General features: G+C 44.0%; 1 long non-coding RNA gene across 3 annotated transcripts; it reads right to left on the bottom strand.

Moving 5' to 3' along the window:
• Positions 1 to 1,360: 1,360 nt before the first annotated feature.
• On the bottom strand, positions 1,361 to 15,643 carry LOC308476183. 3 transcript variants are annotated; one of them, XR_013985789.1, is made up of 5 exons: positions 11,904 to 15,643; positions 7,911 to 8,044; positions 6,023 to 6,172; positions 4,527 to 4,647; positions 1,361 to 1,538 (listed from the first exon to the last, which is right to left on the bottom strand). It is a non-coding gene; the product is annotated as an uncharacterized lncRNA (long non-coding RNA). The 3 variants fall into 3 exon arrangements; XR_013985790.1 differs by having other exon boundaries at positions 11,960 to 15,643; XR_013985791.1 differs by having other exon boundaries at positions 7,924 to 8,044; positions 11,960 to 15,643.
• Positions 15,644 to 22,717: the final 7,074 nt, after the last annotated feature.

The following is a 22,717-nucleotide window of genomic DNA, read 5'->3' as shown; positions in this document are numbered from 1 at the left end:
ACACCATATGGAGAGCTTGATCTGAGCTTCGTCCCTAAAGTGTTTTGAGTGGTGGTGGACTGAATAGCAGCTTGCGTTAATGATAAAGCACTCAGAGAAATGCTTAGCTATGAACACTCTTGAATCTGGGCTGCCAATTCAGAATGTTTAAAAACAGCACCTTGTCACAAGGGCCCTGTGAATGAGCTTTGATCTCTGAAACCAGATCAGATTTAACTGCTCACGCACAAGGGCCTCACAACACTGTATTAAGCAACAACATGAAAACACAGGCAAGGGTCAAATGCACCATTAGGAAGCAGGCAAAGATGAAAGAGTTGAAAGCAGAGAAGGGGCAAATTAAAAGCTCTCCCCCCCCCCCAAAAAATAATGCCAGCACCCAGAGGGACATATATTTGTACCTTTCAGTTTTAGAGACTTTTCCAGTGATCAGGATGTCTTATAGTTAGGGATGGGCAAATCTGTCAATCTAGAGTTCCTTTCATTTCTCAGTTGTCCCCCCATCTGAAATTCATTTCTCTACATTTCCACATCGGCTTACAATTTCTTTTGCAAGTCCTAATTACAATTCATTAGCATTTGGTGAAACTTTCTCCTAATAAACACAATTTTGTGTAAAGGTAAAATAGGCTTATTGTTGCTTTTTGTGAAGCAACTTCCATATATATATATATATATATATATATATATATATAAACATTTTAAATGTTATTTTCACCAATATATGCATTTTATGCAAACTTTACCTAATAAGTGAATTTTTTTGGTACACATTACTTGGCTGGGGAACTGCATTGCAAAATTCAGAACAGTGTGAGTTTTGAAGGATTGTGTTTCAGTTCGTATATTATTTCAAGAAATGCAAATTAGTTAGGTTTGCCATTAAATGTGAACTGAATCAAATTTCTCCCCATCCTGCTTGTAGTGCATGAGTGCCAAATGTAAATGTTCCTATGCATTACAGAAGTGCCCTAATGATTTTGATACCCCTTTCAACGAGGTGTTGCTCTGCCTGTCTGTCAACATATTTCTGGCTTCCCTTAAATACCTATGTATTCTATTTCCTCTGAAGCATGGACACATTTATGTCCCTCTCTGTGAAAGTCCCCTCCCCATGATTTACAAGTGGTTCTGTTTGATTGTAATTTATCTGAATCATGTCTTAAAATGTGCTAGGGACACTTCTACAAGGAAATATAAATAAACAAATCCCTGTTCCAAATCCCAACTAAAATTTAAAAATGTGTTTGTGTGTATATATGTTAAGGATTCATATTCATCATCATTTGTCACAAGATAAAAGTATTTAATTCAATGTTAAAATTAAGAACTCAAATGAAGAGAGGAGAAAAACCAAAGATCTGAGCAAAAGACAAATACTGTACTGTATTTATTAAATGAGAATGATATAAAAATCATCAGTGAAAAGCAAATGGATTATGCAAAGCCCTTTAGGTAATATTGTCTAGATTCAGTTTTCAGGCTTTTCTTCTTGTAGATGTTGCTGGTGTGACAAAGCATCTCTCTGTTTTTACCTCCTGTGGGGAATATAATCACAATTATCAAGCCTGAAATGATAAGTGCATTGACCCTGAGAAAATGGCAAGATCTAAAGGGTGAAAAGCCCTGTGCAGTATTAGACACAGAGTCAAGGAAATCTAAATACTGGAGGAAGGGGATGTGTCAATAGTTTAGGGCAAGATGGAGCAGATAAAATATGCAAATTAACCAGAATGGAATTCAAGTGAATTGTTTGCTGTGGTGAATAGAGTGTCATCATAAATGTGTTCCTTGAACCATCTGACCACCAAATTTCTGTACAGCTTTACCTAGGCACAGGTTGCACTGAATTTACTTCAAAGTGCAGTTGTTCAGTCTGCTCAGTTATGAAAGGAATAAAAAACCTAGCCAGGCATAACAATAGTACACTATTTAAATACAAAGCAAATCGTCAAATGGTAGCTTCCAAAGACAGGCAATGCCTGATGTGGTGGGAGCATTCAAGCTGCAATTTACCCCACCTAGAGTCTGAAGTGGTTCAGTCCAGGAGCAGCCATTCCACATTATACTTCTGAATATAATTTATATCCAAGACATTTGAATTATCTCCTACACACTAATGTGGTTCTTTACCAATGGGGAATATGCCACTTCTGCCATACTGATCAAAAATATTAAAGGTGGGGGAGGGGGAGGTAAGTGGGACAATACTAAAACTATAAAGGAGTCCTTCTCCTGAAGGTGATATTGAAAGGAAAAGAGTTTTAAAAGGATAATTCTTAGTTCTGTATAACGTACAAGAGAAGAGCCATAGTTCAGTAGTGAAGCAAGCTAAACACACAAGAGCCATAACAAGGTCATAGCCTATTTAAACATTGCTTCAAAAATCTTCATAGGGAGCAATTCATAAATGAAAATGAGGTTATAAGCAGCAACAATATTCTAGAAGAAAATAACACTTGCTAGGACTGATTCATGCTTGTTCTGTGACTGATAAATCTTTTCAGCTCTAGATTTTTGTAAATATTGTATGCATATTTTGTGTGGACAAAAATCTAAAGGTAGTCTAGAATATGTTTTTGACTGAAGTATGTTCCTGAGAGGAAAACCTGTTTCTTTGGTGTTTTTTTAAGGGAGCACTCAGGTCAATTTTAATGTTAGGCAGAAGGGAGATGGGGTTAGGGTCAGGGTGTGTAGAGGGGAGTAGCTTCTGTTCTGGAGCAGCAGAAGAGTTGACTGAGTTACTTCCACAGAAGAGACCTTTAGGGCTGCTGAGGCATTGTATTTCCACAAGGAGCTAGAGGCAGAATTAAACCAGATTCCACAGAGCACTTTATTGCTATCCAGTAATGTCCTTCCTTATGGCCAGGATCCTCCCTCGATGCTCAGCAAAGGTCCCACAACCATTTATCATTAATACCCAAGCCAGCATCAACAGGAAGCAATAAAACTGACTGGACCCACAAGTAAATAACTATTAATTGAAGTTTCCTGGAACCTTAGTGACTCTAAAGGCTGCAGGTGGCTATCACCGCCAGCATTTTTCAAAAAAAACAAATCACAAGCTGTTTGCTTATCTGATGAACTGATGAAAGTGAGATGCATCGGTAGATTGATGTTTACTGGAATCCCCTCGCCAAAATCTATGTTCTTTTTTATTTCCCTGCTTCAGTAATTAGTCAAATGATGTTAGTGCATTTCTCCTCAAAGCTATATTCACCTTTATGCCATTTGCATGCTAATTTACCAGAAAGCTAGCAAGGTATTTGCATGTTTTTCCATCTAATTTGCCATCAGTACCATTTATAGCAGGTGCAACACTAATAAGCAACTCAAGTAATCAGCCTAGGTAGAGAAGCTTATGAGTTTCATAAAACATTAGTGGCTGGCCGCTCCTTTGTGCACTCCAACCCTGTTAATGCTGCTTTGGAGATGATGATGAAGAAGAAGAAGAAGAAGAAGAAGAAGAAGAAGAAGGAGAAAACTGAAGTCAGTGGAAATGGCAGATTTGGGCATTAGCATTGGGGGCATTGGGAAGAAGTATAAAGCATGTTCTTTTGTGCAGTAGTAATAGCCAACAGTACTAACTGTTCACAACCTTGTCCTAGCCCAGGTACCTGGAATTAAGTTCTGTTACTTCAGTGACGTGTAAGGGAGGATGTTGTTAAGTGAGTGACCTGGGAAACTTTCTTCACTACCCAGTTAACAAGAGCAGAAAGGGCTGTAGGGGGAGGTCCATACCCAAGCAGTAGAGCACATGCTTTGCACATAGAAGGTGCCACATTTAATTCCTAGCATCTCCGCATACTGCTAGGAAGGCTCTTTCTTGGAAAACTGCTCCCAGTCTGTGCCAACAGTATTGAATTAGATGGGCCTATGGTCTGTCCAGGGCCCCATTTGCACTATACATTTAAAGCAGTATCATCCCACTTTGAGCTTCACCCAGAGAATCCTGGGAACTATAGCTTGTGGTGCTGAAAGTTGTCAGGAGACCTCTTTTCCACCCACAGAGCTGCAATCCCCAGAGTTTGGAAGAGAGACTGATTGCTAAACTGACCTGGAAATGTGAGCTGTTTGTTCCAACTGTTGAGTGAGCAGCTGACTGGCGCCCCTACACCTAATATCCAAAGGTGGATTTAGGGGAGCACAACGGGTTCGGTCACACCGGGTGCAGAGCTTCTGGTGTGCAACTGCAGGCACCACAACTATGATGTCCTATGGGAGGCGATAGGTGGGGGGTGCTGGCTTTTGGCATTGCACAGGGCACCACTGAAATTTGAGACAGACGCCAAGGTCCGCCACTGGGCAGGCACCTGCGTGGACCACGCTGTGCTTGGTTGGATGCCTGAGATCCAATCACTCACTCATGGATCCATTGATCCAAGGGTATCATTATTCAGATACCTTCAGAGAAGATGCAGCTGTACCACTGTACTCTCACACCACAATTGTGCAGTTTATGACTTGCTTGTGTGGTTCCCCCCCCCCCCAGAAGGTAAGCAATAAACAGACATAGTTCAACCCACTGGATAATTCCTCCAGTAATAAAGTAATGCTCAGGTGCTTCATAAGGCAATACAAGGCCAGGACAGTGTGGGGAATCTTTGCTGGTCCCAAGCACTCCATCCTCCTCATCTGGGTTTGGACCTGAAAGACCCAGCAAAAGTATGGGTAAGTTGTAAGCAAGTGAAATTTGTGACACTTCACAACAGCATTGCTGACCATGGGGCACTGCTGTTAAGGCAGGCATGTCCAAAGTCCGTTTTGGGGGTCTAATCCGGCCCGCCGGTTGGTTTAATCTGGCCCCTGTGGCAGTTTACCCTGGGGTAAAATCCTAAAAAACAACAACAACTTCAATCCCCCCAAAAAAGGTTAACAACTTTGGTCGGTCCTCACGGCCCTTCACTTCATCAAATCTGGCCCGCTTTGGAAAAAATTTGGACACCACTGTGTTAAGGCATCAGCCATCAGCCTTGGCTTCAAGCTTTCTGGCCTTCTGACGCTTGAGCCAATGTGAGATAGCCTTAACTCTGTTCTTAGTTTAACTAATATATGTATATATATGGGTTTGGAATCAGACAGAGGTAGTTGAACTTAGGTCCCCTTGAAATAACGGAGACAAGTACTGTAAGTCAGGACTTTTAAGTCCTGTTGATTTCAATAACAATCGAAGTAACTTAGCCTGAATCCAATCCATAATTTATATTTCTGTTTGCAATATGTGTACATATTGAAACACAAACACGCTCACATATACGTTTCTACCCATGGAAGGGCGTGTTCTGTTATCGCAAGTGGAGAGCCCCAGGGTTCATGACCTACTTTGCTTGCCACTCAGTCCATTAGTAACACAGACTTTCAGGCATGCAGTGATGTCAGGGCTGTCAAGATCAATTAAAAACCTGTCCAATCCTTGATGTCACATTAGCTTCAAGTCATTTCTGTCTCCTATGTTTGTGTGTGTTTAAGTGCGTTTCCTGTCAGATTTTGTAGTTTTGAAAAAATGTGACAGATGCTGTGCAGAACAGTTCTATAAACAGGACTTCAGACAACCTTTGCCAGGAGGAAGCATGTTTTCCAGATCAAAGCCAATGTTTTAATTTTACACAAAAATGCCGTCCTTCCTTCTCCCTGTACTACCTAGGATGCAGAGGATTTAGCAAAATGGTAGAAAGTGAAACTCTTAACTGGAAATGGAGAATCTACTCTAAGGAAAGTGGGTATCTTTTCCCTCTGGAACCTGGTCTGGCCCTACCATTAGGCAGAGTGAGGCAGCCCAGTCAGGCAGCAGATGCTGGGAGGGGGCAGGGGAGAGAGCAAGGAGTGGTGGCAAAGTCTTGGAGAGCAGAGCTATGTGTACCATATGGCCTGACCTGCACCCCTAAGCTAGCCCTGTTGTCCTCAGGTGCAGTGGAGGACACTGTTGCTCACTTCAGTGTTGAAGTAAGGTTCAATTGCCAGTCTGGTTGGCTTCTGTATGTTGAATGGAGGGAGCCATCTTGTATTTCATCTTGCCTTTTACCTCAGGCTGTAAAATGGCTTGAGCTGGCTCTGTCTGGAACCCTCCCATGCTCTTCTCAGAAAGTCAGCAATGTGTTGAAGTAATGGCTCTTATGGCTCAAAGTTGGACTGCCCAGAACTGATTTTGAACCATATTTTCCAGTTCTTGCACCTATGGAGAGAACCTTTGTGAGTTTAGGTGACACAACAGTGTCAAGGCCTTGACAGGTCTTGCTTTCCTTTTTGTCACAGGTTGCTGCGGTAGGAAATAGTGCATCTGCCCAAATGAATATAACCGTGAACCTGGCCAAATGGATGAAAACTGCATATCAGAATGAAGGACATGATTAAACTATAGTATAGAACATGCTGCCACAAGATGTAGTGATGGACGCCAAGTTGTACAGCTTCCAAAGGGGATTAGATAGATTCATAGAGGATAACACTATTAGTGGCTATATGTTCTGGCCAGTCTCAGAGGCCCCATGCTTCTGGAAAGCAGTTGTTGGGCTTCATAAGAAGAAGAGTGCTGCTCATGCCTTGCTTGTGGGTTTCCCATAAGCATCTGGGTGGCAACTGTGAGAACAGAATGTTGAGCAGGATTCCTCTTAGGTTCTTACAAAAGCATTGCAACTGCAGAATCCAGATTTCAATTTTAAAGCATCAGATTGCAGTCCTGTAGACCAAGTCACCACATTCCTGATGTTTAGAGCACACCCCCATAGGAACACGGAAGAGGTTATGGGGAGTCAGAATCCCAGGTAGATGAGGCAAAGTCCCCACAGTGATTTTAGCTCATGGTCAGTTTAGTACCTGCACACCAGTCAAGATTTGCTAAGAGCTTAGGGACAACTTAAACACAGTTTTGCACAACACAGTTTTGCTATAAGTGTTTACAATTGCGCGCACACACACACACACAGAGAGAGAGAGAGAGAGAGAGAGAGAGAGAGCCTTGTTTACAATTACAACTCTGCCTGAATCATGCTCTTTGTGTGCTGATTGAGTCAGATGAGTGGGGGTATCCTACAGGGCAATATGAGGAAGCCTGAAATTGAACAGGGATAGATAACTCAGCTCCATGAGTCAAAAGGGCTTTGGTGGTTTCCTCTATTCATGGATCACCTTGCCTGGCCTGCCTGCCTGCCTGGCCTCTCTCCTCCTTCCCAATGCTTTTCCCCACCCCGTCCCCTCCTCTGCTGGAGCCACCTGCCGGGCAGTGAGGGGCTGGCAGTGGCTGCAGTGGCTGGAGCTGGGCTGGGCTGGGTTGAGCGCAGACCCAGTGGAGGGGAGGCAAGGCCCAGGACTGAGGCAGTGGTTCCCTCCAGATTGGACTCCCAATTTCCCCCCTCCTGCTCCTGCTCCCTTCTTCCTTCTTTTCCTCTCTTCCCCCTTTTTGGGAATCCCAAAAGTTTGTGTTTTAATAACTACCTGTTGTAGCCTGATCATACAGTGAAGCGCATGCATGTGCAACAGACACATTTCCTGAGAATGCAATTTAACCCTACGTATGCAGCCAAACTAACCAGCAAATGTCATTATTGCCCATTTAAGTTCATTAATCCTTCAATATTTGTGCCCAGAGGAACTTCTGAGTGTTCTTGCTAATATTCACAAATCCAGCCACACTCCCTGTATATATCAGTGACTTGCAAAATGGGGACTTGCACATTTCCAGCAAACCAAGTGAGATAAACCTCAAAAGGTACTTTAAAAACAAGTATTTTCATATCACTTCACTCCAGAGGGTTGTTATGCCTCTAGCATTTTAAGTAAAATGTAACTCATAATCAGAAGCAAAGGTCATTTCATATCTACTGCATGAGGAATGTGCTCTGCTGACTACATTTATGCGAAGCACATCAGGCAGAACAAATATTTTGAAGTTCTTCAATAAATAGTTTTCGCACCTTTTTTGCTTACTTGGTTTGTTGATTTTGGAAGCTGGTGCTGCTCTCCTTTGTTTCGTTTTTGTTGACTCTTACATATCTCCCCTTCACTTAAGATGGCTGCAGAAGCCCATTATTCTTTGGACCCCTCTTTTCTGTGAGAAAATGGAGAACAGTGAATCATGGCCAGAACACTCTAATTGAATCCTCCATCTCACTCTAAATGGTCCCTGAAATGAATTTAATTGGTTGGCTGGTGTGACAAGGAGCAAACTTCAAGTAGTTCCTTGTGAAGCTCTTTGGTTTTGTTGAAATCACCTTGCATTGACAAGCAAGAATAACCTGAGGTTTTAACATCGTTATGGGTATTTTATTTTATTTTATGTTGTTTTGGTTTTGCCCTCTTGGCTCCTGAGTTAGGGGAGAAGAAAACAATTGGGAAAAGCAGCCTTTATTTTGGAAGGCTGCACATCTTTACTTCAGAATGTCTGTTTTTGCAAAGTTGCTTCAGTTCAACTTCCTCATCCCCATCCATGCTTTCAACATTAAAAGTTCTTTTATGTGGCATTATGTGGTGAAGTAACTGACCACTTGGCTAAGTATACTGTAGTCATTGCCTAGTTCAACTTCAGATGTGGCCCAAGCCACTGTAATTGACCTGAAGAAATATTGTTGTCATTATTGCCTATTGCACTGAAGGAGAGTTACCTACAAAGCCACAAACAAACCATCATTTAAAGGGTGGGGGAGTTTGTAGCCCATATAATTGAATAGAATTTCCCTGTCCAAATCCACAATCCTTTAAATGCTCCAGAATTCAGTAAGAATTCAGGCTGTTTACACCCTAGCCCACTTGTAGAATTAAAAAAAACACACACACTTTTTTTCTCAATTTGGAATCATTTGAACTCATCCTTTCAATCTAGATTGATTCTGGATCCTGCCATCCACAAGGGTAGGCATGGTTTCTTGGCAGCCTCTGTTTTTGCACAGACCTGAACATCTTCTTTGATGTGCAAATGCTTGGCCATTGATTCATAATGTTCTACATTCAACCAGCCCAGCTAGCCTAGTTTGCATAGGCTAAACCCAGGAATTTCCTTTGGCACAGTTCAAGAGAACTACTGCAGCCTATATTTCCCCCCTTCATTCAATATCCCAAATATTAGCTAAAGTCTGACATTCATTAATTTATTGGGTTGGGAGGTCTCTCTCCCCCCTCCCCGTTCATAATAGTATATCTGATGTTAAAATGTATATTGGGCTGCATAAACACTATTTATTTAAAGCACAAAACAAAGGAACACAGGGTGCTTCCTTATGCTGAGAGTCAGGCTGTTTTGGTCTGTCTAGCAGTGACTGGCAGAAACTCTCCAGGATTTCAGACAGAAAAGGCTCCCAGCCCTACCTGGAGATGTCAGGCTTGAACTTGGGACCCTGGGCCTGCAAAGCACGCAGGTGCTGTGCCCCTGAGCCACAGCCCTTCCCCCAATAAGTCAGGGTTTTAAAATGGCCACGGCATCAAGTGACCACTTTGCCATTCAGGCTGGCTGCTGCCAGAAGAACTGGTACAAACCAGACACAGTGCAAAGTTAATAGATAACTAGGGTCTTGAGGGGAACCTGGGATATAGCCAGAATAACAGTGCCCAGCCACTTAATTAGCAAGTGCGGTAATTTAGGATGGGCACTACCTGGAAGCGTTACAGAAGACCTCGTTGACCGCCGCATGCCTCTCGGAGACACGAGCAACGGTCATTACCGCCACAGCAAATGCTGAAAGAACCGAGCCTTTGAGCGCAGCTTGACACTGCTGTAATCAAGTGCTGCTCTTAATGTACTCCTGCTTGTGTCACATGCCGGCAGCAAAGTGCTGCAGCAGGGCCCCCCTCTGGAAGGCAGACTTATTTTCAACCTTCGTTTTTTCGCTGAAGGAAGGACATTTGTGCCATTGTGCAAGGCTTAGCCAAATTGGTTGGGCCTGCCACTTTTTGCAGCTCTCGCTGCAGGGCGGTGTCACTTTATCCACACGGGTTTGGGGTAATGTGATTGGTGTGATTAATGCTAGCAGCTTGGCTCAAGGTGTGTGCAGTGCTGCTCTTTCCTCAGCTGAAAAACAATACGGGCTTGTCATTTTCCAGAACAAAGGCAGGAAACATCGAGAGCAGCAGCAGCAGCAGGACTCAGTATGGTAGTTTACTGCTTGATCGAGCTGTGCTTTCTGTGGAAGAACAAAAGGAGCAGGCTTGGCTACCATATATGGTGCTGTTTAAATGGCACAGGCCAGTCTCCCCCAACCTAGCGCCCTCCAGGTGTCTTGGACTACAGCTCCCATCAGCCCCAGCCAGCACAAAACATCTGGGAGGGAGAGTCAAGTTGGGAAAGGCTGGCACTGATCATTCAGGACCATAATCTCCAAGAAATACATGTCAAAAACATTTTCATTTTTCCTCATAGTATTTTTGTACTGCTTTAAAATAGCTTGGGATTGGTCAGAAGTGTTTAACTTCATTTAGAATGGTATGATTATTTTGTTTTAACATAATATATCCACGTATAAAAAAAAAAAATTAAAGGAGGGAATCTCACTGCGCACAAATTATTGGTGATATCTAAGCCATACTCAGAATATACCCATTAATTTAAATGAGGGTGCTTAGGAGATCACCCCATGGTTAAAGTCCTGAGACACTATTACTTATTTAGAGAGAACAAATACATTTAGGGAAGGCATTATGCCTCCATGAAGGCTTCCTGAGCTGTACTAAAAGTGCATTGGGTCCTGTGAAACATAGTGTGCTCCATAAATGTTTGTGGCATTTCCTCCCATTACCACGCATGAAACAAATTTGGCATAATAAACTAAAACAAAAGTCTAGGTTAGTCAGGGATGAATTCTACATGGCACAGTTGAGTCCCTGCCCCTGCAGAGAGGGTAAACTTTGGGTAAACCACCCAAAAGGTATGCTGAAGAGTTTGCTAAAACAGTCATAGCAAATAAAGCTATTGTTAGTACAGTCATACCTCGAGTTGAATGTGCTTCGAGTTAAGCGTGTTCGAGTTGTGCTCCGTGGCAACCCAGAAGTAATGGAGCGCGCTACTTCCGGGTTTTGCTGCTCGCGCATGCGCAGATGCTCAAAATGACGTCACGCGCATGCGTGGAAGTGGCGAAACGCGACCCGCGCACACGTGCCGTTGCATCTTGCTTTCCGCTTGGGATGTGAATGGGGCTCTGGAACGGATCCCGTTCGAATCCCAAGGTACCACTGTAACTAGTTCTAGTTGTGATTCGAGGACCCGATCCCCGCTTGGGGAATAAAGACACGTGGACACAGAATGTAAGGTTAATGGGTAAGGTAAAGGCCACAACTTTATTGATTACAGCATGTGAGAAGGTATTGGCTTAGGCATTGGACCACGGAACATTAGACTCCACCCACTCGTAGAGGGGTGAGTCTGAGGAGGGGTTAACCACCAGTAGGGGAAGCCTGTTGATGCTAATCCAACTATAGGCTCTCTTCCTGATGTCACCGAGGGTCGTGCCATGGCCCCCCGCCACACGGGCATCGGACAGGATCCACGACCGCCGGATTCCTTTAGCGGAATACCCAAAATTGTCGGGGAAGGCGATGGCCACACCTTGTCCCCCGAAACACCAACAACACATTCCAATGCCTAACCGCCACCCGAGCCAAAAGGCTCGCCGCCAATACCTTCACAGCTGCAACCAATCCCTAAGACTATTGGATATGTTAGCCAGCCATATGTTGTTTCCGGAATCTGAAAGGTGAACGCTGTCATCCCGGAATAGGGTCTGGTCGCCAATCTGGATATCATCATGAGATATAACTAGGCCATTCATAAAACGCACTTTGCGCGCTACCGCACAATTCAAGAGTTTCCTGGATTTCTCAAAGGCCATAATGTTATGCGCACCGCGCCAAACCTTTCTCTTCAAGAGAGAGGACCAGAACAGGGTTGTTCTGGGAAATAAGGCAGCCAACTCATCCAAGACCTTTCTCATGTTCCACAGCAAGTCCACACTCTTCCTGCTAGCCAGGTCGCTCTCACCCAGCTGAATGATTAGGATGTTAGGGGGGCCCAACAGCGCAGCTTTTGCCTTCAGCAGTGGCATGAGTTCTTGCCAGCGCATGCCCCTTCTCGACAACCAGGAAACTCGCACCCACGTTGGTAGCCCCAGATTAGGCATGAAGCCGGAACTTGCTGACTGGAGGCGGGCCCAATGCACGATACTGTGGCCACAAATCCACACTGGACTACCGAAGACAGCTAAGAATAAAGAAAGAAAAGACAGGTAAGCGGAGCGTTCTCAGAATACTTTTGTAGGCATTAGATTTCCAGCAGCCCATCTCCTTGATCCTGTTTGCCGGAAGGCCCATGAGGCCGTTGTGGCCACACCAATCCTAAATGAATGTGCCGCGTAGTCTTTTGGAAGGGAAAGCGCAGGCATCTATCGCTTTGCAAAGTACCCTGGTGAACTGGTGCCTCATCAATCGGGATCCATCCTCATGAATGAAGAGCAGGCCAAGGCCGGGAGGTCTGAGGTAAAGGTATCGCCTGGTGTCCTTTACTGGGCATGGACCCTTCTGACCGGAGGCCATGAGTTGTACTACGGTGCCCTTACCGCCCTGGTCCATCTTAGACTGATGCACCCGCACCATCACGCCTGAACTGGACACCTGCACGTCCTCCAGGAGGAGGCTGCGCATTGTTCCACTTGAGGTAGCTTCCCACGCCAACCCACAAGGCACCAAAGAAGGCTATAGCGTATGCCGCAGAGAACAGCCGGGCCTCAAACCTGGACCAGCAAATTGACCTAAGTTTCATACGATAGGGGAAAGGGACGATACTTTGGACCTGAAACCTGTGAAGTCGCACCATACTTTCTTATAAGACCTGAGGGTAGAGGGTGCCACAGATGCTAATACTCCCTTGATCACTTCGCGTCTCCAAGGTTCCGTAGGTGATCCGGAAAGGGTTCTGGCAGCAGATGAGCCCAAGGTGCTAACGACCGGAAGCAAGGCATCAGAGCACAAATGATTGAAGTAGGCGAGACCCCTCTCAGAACGCAATGACTGCTAGCCAGTATGTTAACCACGGCCTGGTTATCAGTTCTGAAGCACACCCAGCGATTCCAGAACTCCTCGGTCCATATGCGAACCGCCACAACTATGAGAAAAAACTCCAGAAAAGTGAGATCACGCATGATGGCCTCCCCTTGCCACTCTGCTGGCCATTGTTGCGTGCACCAACATCCCTTAACGAACAGACCAAAGCCCAGGGACCCTGCCGCATTGGAGTGGAGTGGGAAATCAGAGGCCAAATTAAGGATTTCCTGCCATAGGGAGACTCCGTTGTAGTGCTCCAGAAATCTGATCCACATCTCAAAATCTGCCTTGACTGACTTGGGGAGTCTTACTCTATGGTGCGGATGCTTGAGGCCCGCTGACAGCCTGGCTAAGCGGGAGCAAAATGCACGGCCTGATGAAACTACTCTACATGCGAAGTTGAAATGATCTAGCAAGGACTGGACCTGTCTAAGAGCGACTTTATTATTATTATTATTATTATTATTATTATTATTATTTTGGGAAGGGTTTGATGAATTGTTTCCTTAAGGGCAACTATTTTCCCCTCTGGCAGGCAGGCAGAATGAGCTGCTGTGTCAAGCTCTATACCCAGGTTAGTAAGATGTGTTGAGGGTCCGTCTTATCTGCTGTGAGGGGAACTCCCACCTCCTGGGCCAAAGCTGAAAAGGCCTCCAGAAGGGAGGCACCTTCGCCGGTATTGGGCTTCCCAATGAGTAGAAAGTCACCGAGGTAACGTGTCACCCCAGGTGAGTTGGTTCTGTAGCGCAAGGCCCAGACCCAAAAGGTGCTAAATGTCTCAAAGGCCGAGCCGGTTACAGAAAACCCATCAGCATAGCCTTGACAATGTAATACTTCCCTTGAAATTTGAATCCCAGCAAATGGAAGTCATTGGGATGAACCGGCAATAGACAGAAGGCTGACTCTATGTCACATTTTGCCTAGAGTGCCTCGTGACCAAAATTCCGGATAAGTCTTAGTGCCCGATTGAAGAATTCGATCGAAGAATGCGGAGAGGAGGGATCTGGATCAGGGAAAATGCTAGACCCGGAGGGTCCCTATCGTCTGTTCCCTGCTGTGGGGGCTTCTCTGGAACTGGAACCCCGCCTCCCCGAAAGGGCTGCTTCCCTTTGTAACACGCTACGGCTGGGTGTACCCCTGCACACCTCTCGCACTCGTGCAGATACTTACAAGACTGCCTTTGGCATGACCCCTTATTGAATTCCCAACATACCTTGCGCTTTGGCTCCCTTTTCAGGTCCGGCTTACCCGTGCGATAAGAATCTAATGGCTTCTTCTCAACATACGGGACGACCGCCACAGACCAGGTGCCATTTTCAATTTGATCCCAGCATGCTAGAGGGATCCTGGAAGCCTTCCTTTGGACTTTTATCATTATAGCTAATGGTGGCGGCCACCCCAGAAAGCGTACAGGCTGTTCTGACTCTTCATCCATGTCGCCCGTTTTCGACTTGCTCTTCTTACACACGTGCTTCTTCTTGGTGCGTCTTTTGCCTGACGGTTTGTCCCCCCTCAACTGTCTGAAGCTCCCCCTCCAGCTGCTGGGCTGCTTATTCTGCAAAGAACCGGAAGAACTGGACGCAACAGGGTTATTGACACAGGCCGGCGGCCTCCGCACAGGCGACCCAATGCAGTTCTGAGGGCCAGAGATCTAGTTTGCACTGCCGCAGTTACTGCCCGAGAGCTTGGGCCTGCGCCTGAGAACTGAGAATCGTTGAAGAGGGCGACAGAGGTGCCTGGGAGGTCATCAACCTGGGTGAGAGGCGGGCTCTCCGGAACCACCTGGGAACCTAGTATCATATCAGGGGTAGCAGCGGAGGGCATAGGGTTAGGGATTGCTCGAAAAAATGCTGCTCATAATCATCAATGAACGATCTAAAGGCATTTAGGAAGTGTGAAATAGGTTTGGGGTTATTATCCCGTCCATGTGGCACCCATGCAGCCTGAGGTGTGAGCTGATTTCGCCGCAGAGCACTTTCTCATAGGTGCCATGGATAACGCGCTAAAGCTACTGCCACAAACACGTGCTACTGTTTACAAGCGGTTGTACAGGCACGTGTTATAGATTCTGAAACGAATGTACTAATTAACGATTGATTTACCTATAATAAATAACGATTTTTCCAAGTATTCGGTTAAATGTTCAATTGTTTATCCAATTAGTATGTGCGTGCGTGTGTTATTTATTACTATATATATATATATAAGATGCTTCCTACTTCATATTATAATATCTCATTCAATATGCAAGGGTTCCATACAGGGCTCAAACCAGCAACCTTGGCATTATCAGCACTATGCTCTAACCAGTTGAGCTATCCAGGCTCTCTAGAATTGTGTGGGACCCCGAGGGTCATTTAGTCCAACCCCTTGCAATGCAGGAATATGCAGTTGTTCGATACAGGGATCAAACCAGCAACCTTGGCATTATTGTCACCACAATCTAAGCAACTGAGGGTTCCGAAATATATGTAAATTATTTATTATTAATTTTATTTTTATTAATTTTATTTGTCTATTTATATATTTATCTTTAGATTTATTTAGTTAATTAATCAATTTAATCTTGGTATGTGATGCCATTCCACTTATTCTCTTTATTTTATTATTATTATTATTAATAATAATATTATTTATTTTAATTTTTTATTTATCCATTTATTTTATTATTATTATTATTTATCTATTTTTATTTATTTATTGTTATTATTATTTATTATTATTATTGTTATTTATTAAAATATAATCCAGTATTATTTGTTCAATCAATTACCACTGTAAGTAGAATTAATTGCTGATACTATCAATTGTCTACCGTAACTGACGATGATATGAAATAATTATTCATCACTTGACTGTTGAAATAATTATTCATCACTTGACCGTTTGTATTTGTCTATAAATTTATTTATTTGCCACCAAACAAATGGGTCAGGTGGATAGACACAGCTAAATATTTAAACCTGCCTTCTGAGGAGCAACTCACAAGCATGTAGTGATGAAACAATAGGAACAGCAGAGCAACGCAGCTCCCACACTGCAATCAAATGGAATCAAAGAAAATCGCTCTCAGGGAAATGTCCTTTAACTAACACTTTGCAAAACAAAAGGTAATGCTGGAGGCCCAGCAGAAGGAAAATGCTGCCAAAGACAATGTTTCCTTGAGCTGATTATTAATGCTTGGCTATATAAATTCTTAACTTCAGCTGAATTAACTACACTATGCAAATTCCATGCAATAGTATGCTCAGAACGTATTTCCTTATTAATTTATGTATCTGTTAGTCAATATACAATTCAGGCAGATGCACACAGTCAATTATATAGAGCTGCTTCCTCAGGTAAAACTCCTAGTGATTTAGAGGGATGGTACAATAGAACAATCAGAGAACAACAGACACAGGAACTGCTATCAAATGAAAATGTAGGAAAAATACACTTAAGGAAATGGTCCTTCTACCAGCACTTCAGCAGAACAGTGAGCCTTTTAAATAAATAAATAAATAAAATCTCATTCAATCCTCTGCAATGCAGGAATATGCACGGGGTCCCATACAGAATAAGCTATACGTCACTTAAATGCACCGCTTGTATTTATTTATATTTATTAAATCACAACCCAGCAAGAGTTCAAGCAGCAACGCTCAGCTAGTTGTTAGCACCTGGCTCCAAGGAACAGACCCATACACAAAGAAACCCCAACTGCAGTCAGACAGAATTGGAAGATAATTGCCTACAATTAAATGTTTCCCCCTTTAAATGATAGGCAAATCTAGGCACAAAGCAACACCAAGTAATCAAACAGAATTGAAAAGAAATGCCCAGAAGCTGCAGCCAAATTAAGAGAAAAGGTAATCAATAAGATTCCAGGCCCACACCAGTGGCCCTCTGAAAAGGAAGGGTGAGGTTGCTCTTAAGGGGAATATCTCACTACTGGGAAAACTTCTACCAAACAAAGGAAACTTTGCCAAACAAAGAAAAGTAAATCTTTGCCCACAAGGTCAGCTCCATAAGGGTGCTTAAACCGACAAAAGACGGCAAATGGTCAAACTGCTGGTTAGTTAAACTGACAATGCAACTAGAGCTGCTGAACTGCCAGGTGCTTAAAGACAATGCCTAACAAACTGCCGGTCACTCAGAGAGCAATCAAGCCTGCCCCAGCAGTTGAAAAACCTGTCTGGTAACTGTGATGACTCAGGCAAGAAGCAAAGGGAACTCTGAAAGGGTCGGGGGTGTTGGGAGGGAGGAGGGGTGGAGGGAGGAGAAGGAAAGCGTGGGGGGGAGTTGGGAGGGAGGAGGGGGTAAAATGAACACGCTGGGCAAGGAAAAGTTTAGAAGAAAAGGAAAATACCTGTCCTTTACAGTGAGCCAAAATGAAGTGGAAATATAAACCGTGGGTTAGCCTGGACTTTTCAGTAAGGTTCTATAAGCCACAACCTTTTTGTTGTTGTTGTTTAAAAGCGGTTTTCTTTAGAGACCCTGTACAGTGGTGCCTCGCAAGACGAAATTAATTCGTTCCGTGAGTTTTGTCGTCTTGCGATTTTTTTCGTCTTGCGAAGCACGGTGTGGGGAAAGTTTTGGAAAAGCTTCAAAAATCACCAAAGTCTTTAAAAACCTCAAAAAAGGCTACCACACCGTGCTCTATGAGTTGCTCCTCGAAGTCAAGTCGCAACTGTATTAACGGTGTTAAGAAAAAGGAAACAAACTTGCAAGACGTTTCCGTCTTGCGAAGCAAGCCCATAGGGAAAATCGTCTTGCGAAGCAGCTCAAAAAACAAAAAACCCTTTCGTCTAGCGAGTTTTTTGTCTTGCGAGGCATTCGTCTTGTGAGGTACCACTGTACTGGCAAGAGAAGCCAATGACAAGAACCAGGCAAAGGCACACCTTCAGAGGTTCTAAACGTATAAATGCGCAATGCTGAGGAATGGTTCCCTGATCAGAAACCCTGAATTGTCCGCCCCAAGCCCTGCCTTATTTCTTCCCCCAAACGCCAAGCGAAGAGGGGGGGTGGCTTAGATAAAGTAAGAGGGGTGAGGTTTAAGCGCACAGTCTATTCTAAGCCCCGGCATCCTTTAAAATTTCACAGGGGGCTCCCAATTTAAGTGGTACCAATGGAAGGGATGGCAGGGTAAATTAAACCCACGCTAAAAAGAGTAATAAATCAACAAACGGCAGGCACAAACACACGCTGCCAGCACACACGCACACGACTTAAAATTAGAGAGGAACAGGCAAGGGCAATGGAGGGGAAAAGCATACAAGCACCCTGGCCAACAAATTAAAATGTAAGGCAAACCCACTCAGTCACCCAGACCAGCCAGGCAATCGGACGGGCAAGGGCAATAGAGGGGAAAAACATACAGGCACCCTGGCCAAAATTAAAATAAAACGCACAGCTACCAAGGCAGAGGCAGGGGAAGGAAAGTGAGGAGACGAGGGAGCTAGAAAGACGGCACTCACACAGACCTCGCTGGGGGTGGAGAGACCACGTGCTGGGCAAGGGAACAAGCTGCGGCTTAAGAAAGGTAATTCGCACTTAAACCGCCCAAACAAATCCAGCACCAGGAGTGGGGGAAAATAAAAGGTTAAATGTGGGTTTTTACACAGAAAAGAGGGCACAGCAAGACAGCAAGGCAAACTTGGGTGCCCAGGTTTTTAAAAGTAGTAAAGCAATGAGCGCACGCAAGCCTCCTAAATTTAAAAAGGCAAGCCAGGAACCAGACAGCCTCCACACACACAAACACCCCCGACTCCAAACCTCGTGGCTGAGCTCTTCCCTGCGATGACTCCTGACTCAAAGAAAATGTGTGTGCAATGGTGGGGATGGCTGGCGCGGCTGCGTTTGAGCCGCAAGCCACGCCCCCGCCGAGCTTCCCTATTGGGTGCCCAACCGGGGAGGGGCGGGGCACGCCAGCCCTGGAGTTGAAGCAGGGGGCGGAGCGCCCCCTGCATGACGCAGGAATCGTCTCCCGATCACAACCCCTTCCCTTCCTGGGAGGAGGAAAGGCTTTGTGAGGGTGGGGGATGGGGAGGGGCCCCACAAGAGGAGTAGCCTAGGGCCTCTCTTCATCTAAATCCAGCCCTGCCACCTGGTAACAATCTTCCTCACTATGATAAGACATAGTGTATTTCTTTTTAAATTATAGCAATTATTCCGACATTTTTGTTTAACGGAAAGATGAGTCCTCTCTTGTTCCTTTTGTGGTGAAGTATTTCCTCATTTTGGGTGATGGAGAAGTGCTGATGGTAGCATCCTTTCTTGCCAACTGGACGGCGGGGGTGGGGGAGCGAGAGTCTAGGGTCCTCCTTAGCTGGCCACTCTGTGACCCTATCTTTCCCCCCTGCAATCTGAAATAAAAGCCAAACTTCTACTATTCCTGTTTCCAGCGGTGCATGGAAACAGGAGGGGTGAGCAGGAGGTTATCTCTACCATTACTTATCTTCCTTTTAATAGGGGAGAGAGGAGAGGTGAGGAAGCAAAGCTATAATCATGAGTGACAAGAACACCACTCAGCTTTCTGAAAAATAGAAAGGGTCCTAATTCTGTTTCTAAAATAAAAAACAAAAAAGGAGAGCCATCTTTGTGTCTTCCAGTAGCTGCTGAAAACTGTTCTGTTTTAATGAGATTTTCCGTTTTTCCTTTATTTATAAAATTTCTTTACCGCCTTTCATCCGAGGATCACAGGGTAACTTACAATATAAAAACACCAAAATGTATAGCATAATAACAAACAAAAACAATAACCACACCCACAGTTTTAAAAGCCATGTATTGTTAAATAGATTATTTAATTACCCAAAGGCCTGCGAGAAGGGGGATATAGTTGCCTGGTTCCTAAAAATATGTAACCAAGGCTCCAGGCGAACTTCTCTGGGGAGAGCATTCCACAAGTGGGGAGCCACAGCAGAAAAGGCCCATTCTCGTGTTGCCGCCCTCCAAAACTTTCATGAAGGAGGCACGCAAGGGCCTCAGATGATGAGTGCAGGGTCCAGGCCGGCTCACATTTCATATGAAGCGTTTTACCCATTATGCTGTGTTCCATTGTTCATCTGTTTTCTCTTGTGACTATTTGGAATGTAATTATTGAACATAATTATTGAATTATTGTTTTTAATGAAAGTCGTTGGTTGTGTTGGCAAATTCTTAGCTGGAAATGGCAGTGGGGTGTCATATATGATTTGAAACAAGAAATAAGGCTGAAATTCTGATCCCAGCCTTAGGATACAGTGTAAATGCTGTTCCATCACTGGAATGGAGCTCCCTCCATGGGGCAGCACTTACGCCCCTCAGGAAGCCCTAGATATGCCCATGGGGTGTTCCATAGGCATAGACATATTACCAATGGTGGGTCACTGCTGCTAGGGATTTGGAAATGGGGCATGTCAGGGCCATGCTGGGGTGGATCACAAGATGTCTTAGAACCACAAGATCCAGTTGATCAGGAAGATGGTGTTTGACCTGTTTTAGATAGGGCCAAAATCCATCCTATTAAAGGACCAGGAACTACTATTAATTCTGGCCTTAAGTGTGTCCTTCAGGTTACCCCTTGTTTAGACTGTGTACACATCACTAGCTTTAAAAGATTGTTCTTTATCTCAATTCAGATCAAAATTGGTTCAGGGGTTGGGGCATATAATAATGTGTAAGAAACAACAGGATAGATAGGGGTTGTGGCTGTCGTCCCTGTGTACACCACACAGCCCTGCTTTTCCACTGTGGATTTGTAAACAGTCAAAGCAATGTTTGAAAACAGAATGAAAAAATATTTGGGCTGGGTTAAAAATGGGCAGATTAGCTCCCTGTAAACCATATTTACAAGAGATATTTTCAGATGTATTTTCAGGAGAGCTTTTAGGAGAGCAATGACAGGAACTGTGCGGCTAAGGAGCTCCTCGTCACCTGCTAAGCTGCTTATATTTATAAAGAGACATTTTCTCTCAGACAATGTCTGCTGCTCTGTTCAACAAAAATGTGGATTTCTGCTGGCTATCCATGACAGAAACATTACTGAATAAGTGGTCACTTTTGCAAACAGTGCATGGACGGAGGATTTTATATTGTTTGTGGCTGTTAAATTCTAATCAAGCGTTCTGATCCCCAGATCCAGCAAGTGTTAAAATATAAGCCAAGCTAGCTTCCTGGGTTGAAGGTGATCATCTGGGTGATAGGCCAATAAGAGAACAAAGAAAGGAAGCTCTGTGCCAGACAACAAATGGGTTGGGGCCCCTCCCTCAACTCAGAGATAATTATAAGGACAAAGCCTGAATTGAGAGGGCAGAGTTTGCTGTAATGTGAGGGAAAAGCTGCAAACTGTAAAACCAGAGAGGCAGAGCACAATGTTTGATTTCGGTTTTAATCCAAGGCTGCAGCTATGGGAGTAGCAGGACCTACTTGGTGTTGATGCTGTGAACCCCTCCATCATAGGCTCAGGTTGTATATGTGTGTAAATAAACCATATATCATAAAGACACCACATTCTCCACTATGTCTCATTCCCAAAGGAAAACACGAAACCTGAGTGAGAGCCTGGGACCCCTGGAATCTCACACTGCTCAGAGATTAGGGTAGCATGCAACAATACCTTGGCAAGACAAGTTTTTATGGCATAACATTGCTAACATTTATAGTATGTTATGTGAAAATAATAACTTTTCTATGATGTATCGTTTAAACAAACGTCTTTCTGCCTAGAGCCGAAGATGTGAATTTGCAGTATGTTCATATTTAGGTTTTAAAAGCTACCATGCCACATTCAGAAAGCACACAACATTCCCCTTAGGGTAGCTATCTCTGTTCTAAATGCTGAATTGATCTGCAGTTAATTGATGAATTATTTGATGGAGATTTTCTCCCTATTTTATGGAGCATCAAAGAACAGATGCAACTGAGGGGCTGTCAAAAGCAGTATAGAGCCAACTTTGATCCGTTTTGTGCCATTTGTGAAAGTATTGCTATTAGCAGACACCTTTTTCCTTACTAAATGCGGACAGGAGTTTTACTTTAGCTGATTCCCGGAACACATTAGAAATCCACTTCACAATTTTTGGATTCCCTTACCAGAACTATAGCAAAGCCTGACCTCTTGTGGTAGGTAGAGTGCAAAGCAATTGCTTCACATAAGGCAACCAGCTGCATGATCGCTATCAGATGGTTGGATCTAAACACAGGAATACAACACTGTAAATAAGTCAGAAATTAGATTGGTTTTGGCCAAAAGGAAAAACTACAACGAGAAATCCCATTTTAAACAATTCTCACTCTTTGGCGCCTTCTGGTATTCTATGTTTAAAACGCATTCAAATCGCGTTATTGTGATGAATGCAGCTGAGTGCAGTCCATAACATTAAAAAGGTGTACATAAGTTATTAGAGATAGAGAAAGGCTTATAGGTCTGGAAGATAATGGGAAGGCCATCTAGCCCAGTTCTCACCCAGAGCAGGACCCTCCTTGCCTGAAAGCTTCACTCATTTGACTTCTCACTTGTTTCTGAAGATTGAAAATCTTCTTGTAGAAATGGGCTTGTTTCAGTTCCTAGCACTGCTAACAATATATGATACTCAAAGCATAGCCTGATTATCAATGTTCAAATGGTAGCCACTTCCTGTCCAGTTAAGAGAGTCCATTCACTCTCCTACTTCAATTCCATACTCTGTCTATGTCAAAAAAGTTGAGTGTCTGGACTGTAAATTCTTCAAGTGCA

This window comes from Podarcis pityusensis, assembly GCF_964106645.2.
Source record: "Podarcis pityusensis genome assembly, chromosome: 4".
Lineage (NCBI taxonomy): Eukaryota > Metazoa > Chordata > Lepidosauria > Squamata > Lacertidae > Podarcis > Podarcis pityusensis.
The sequence above is the reverse complement of the archived record's forward strand: the minus strand, read 5'-3'. Positions and strand labels throughout refer to the sequence as shown.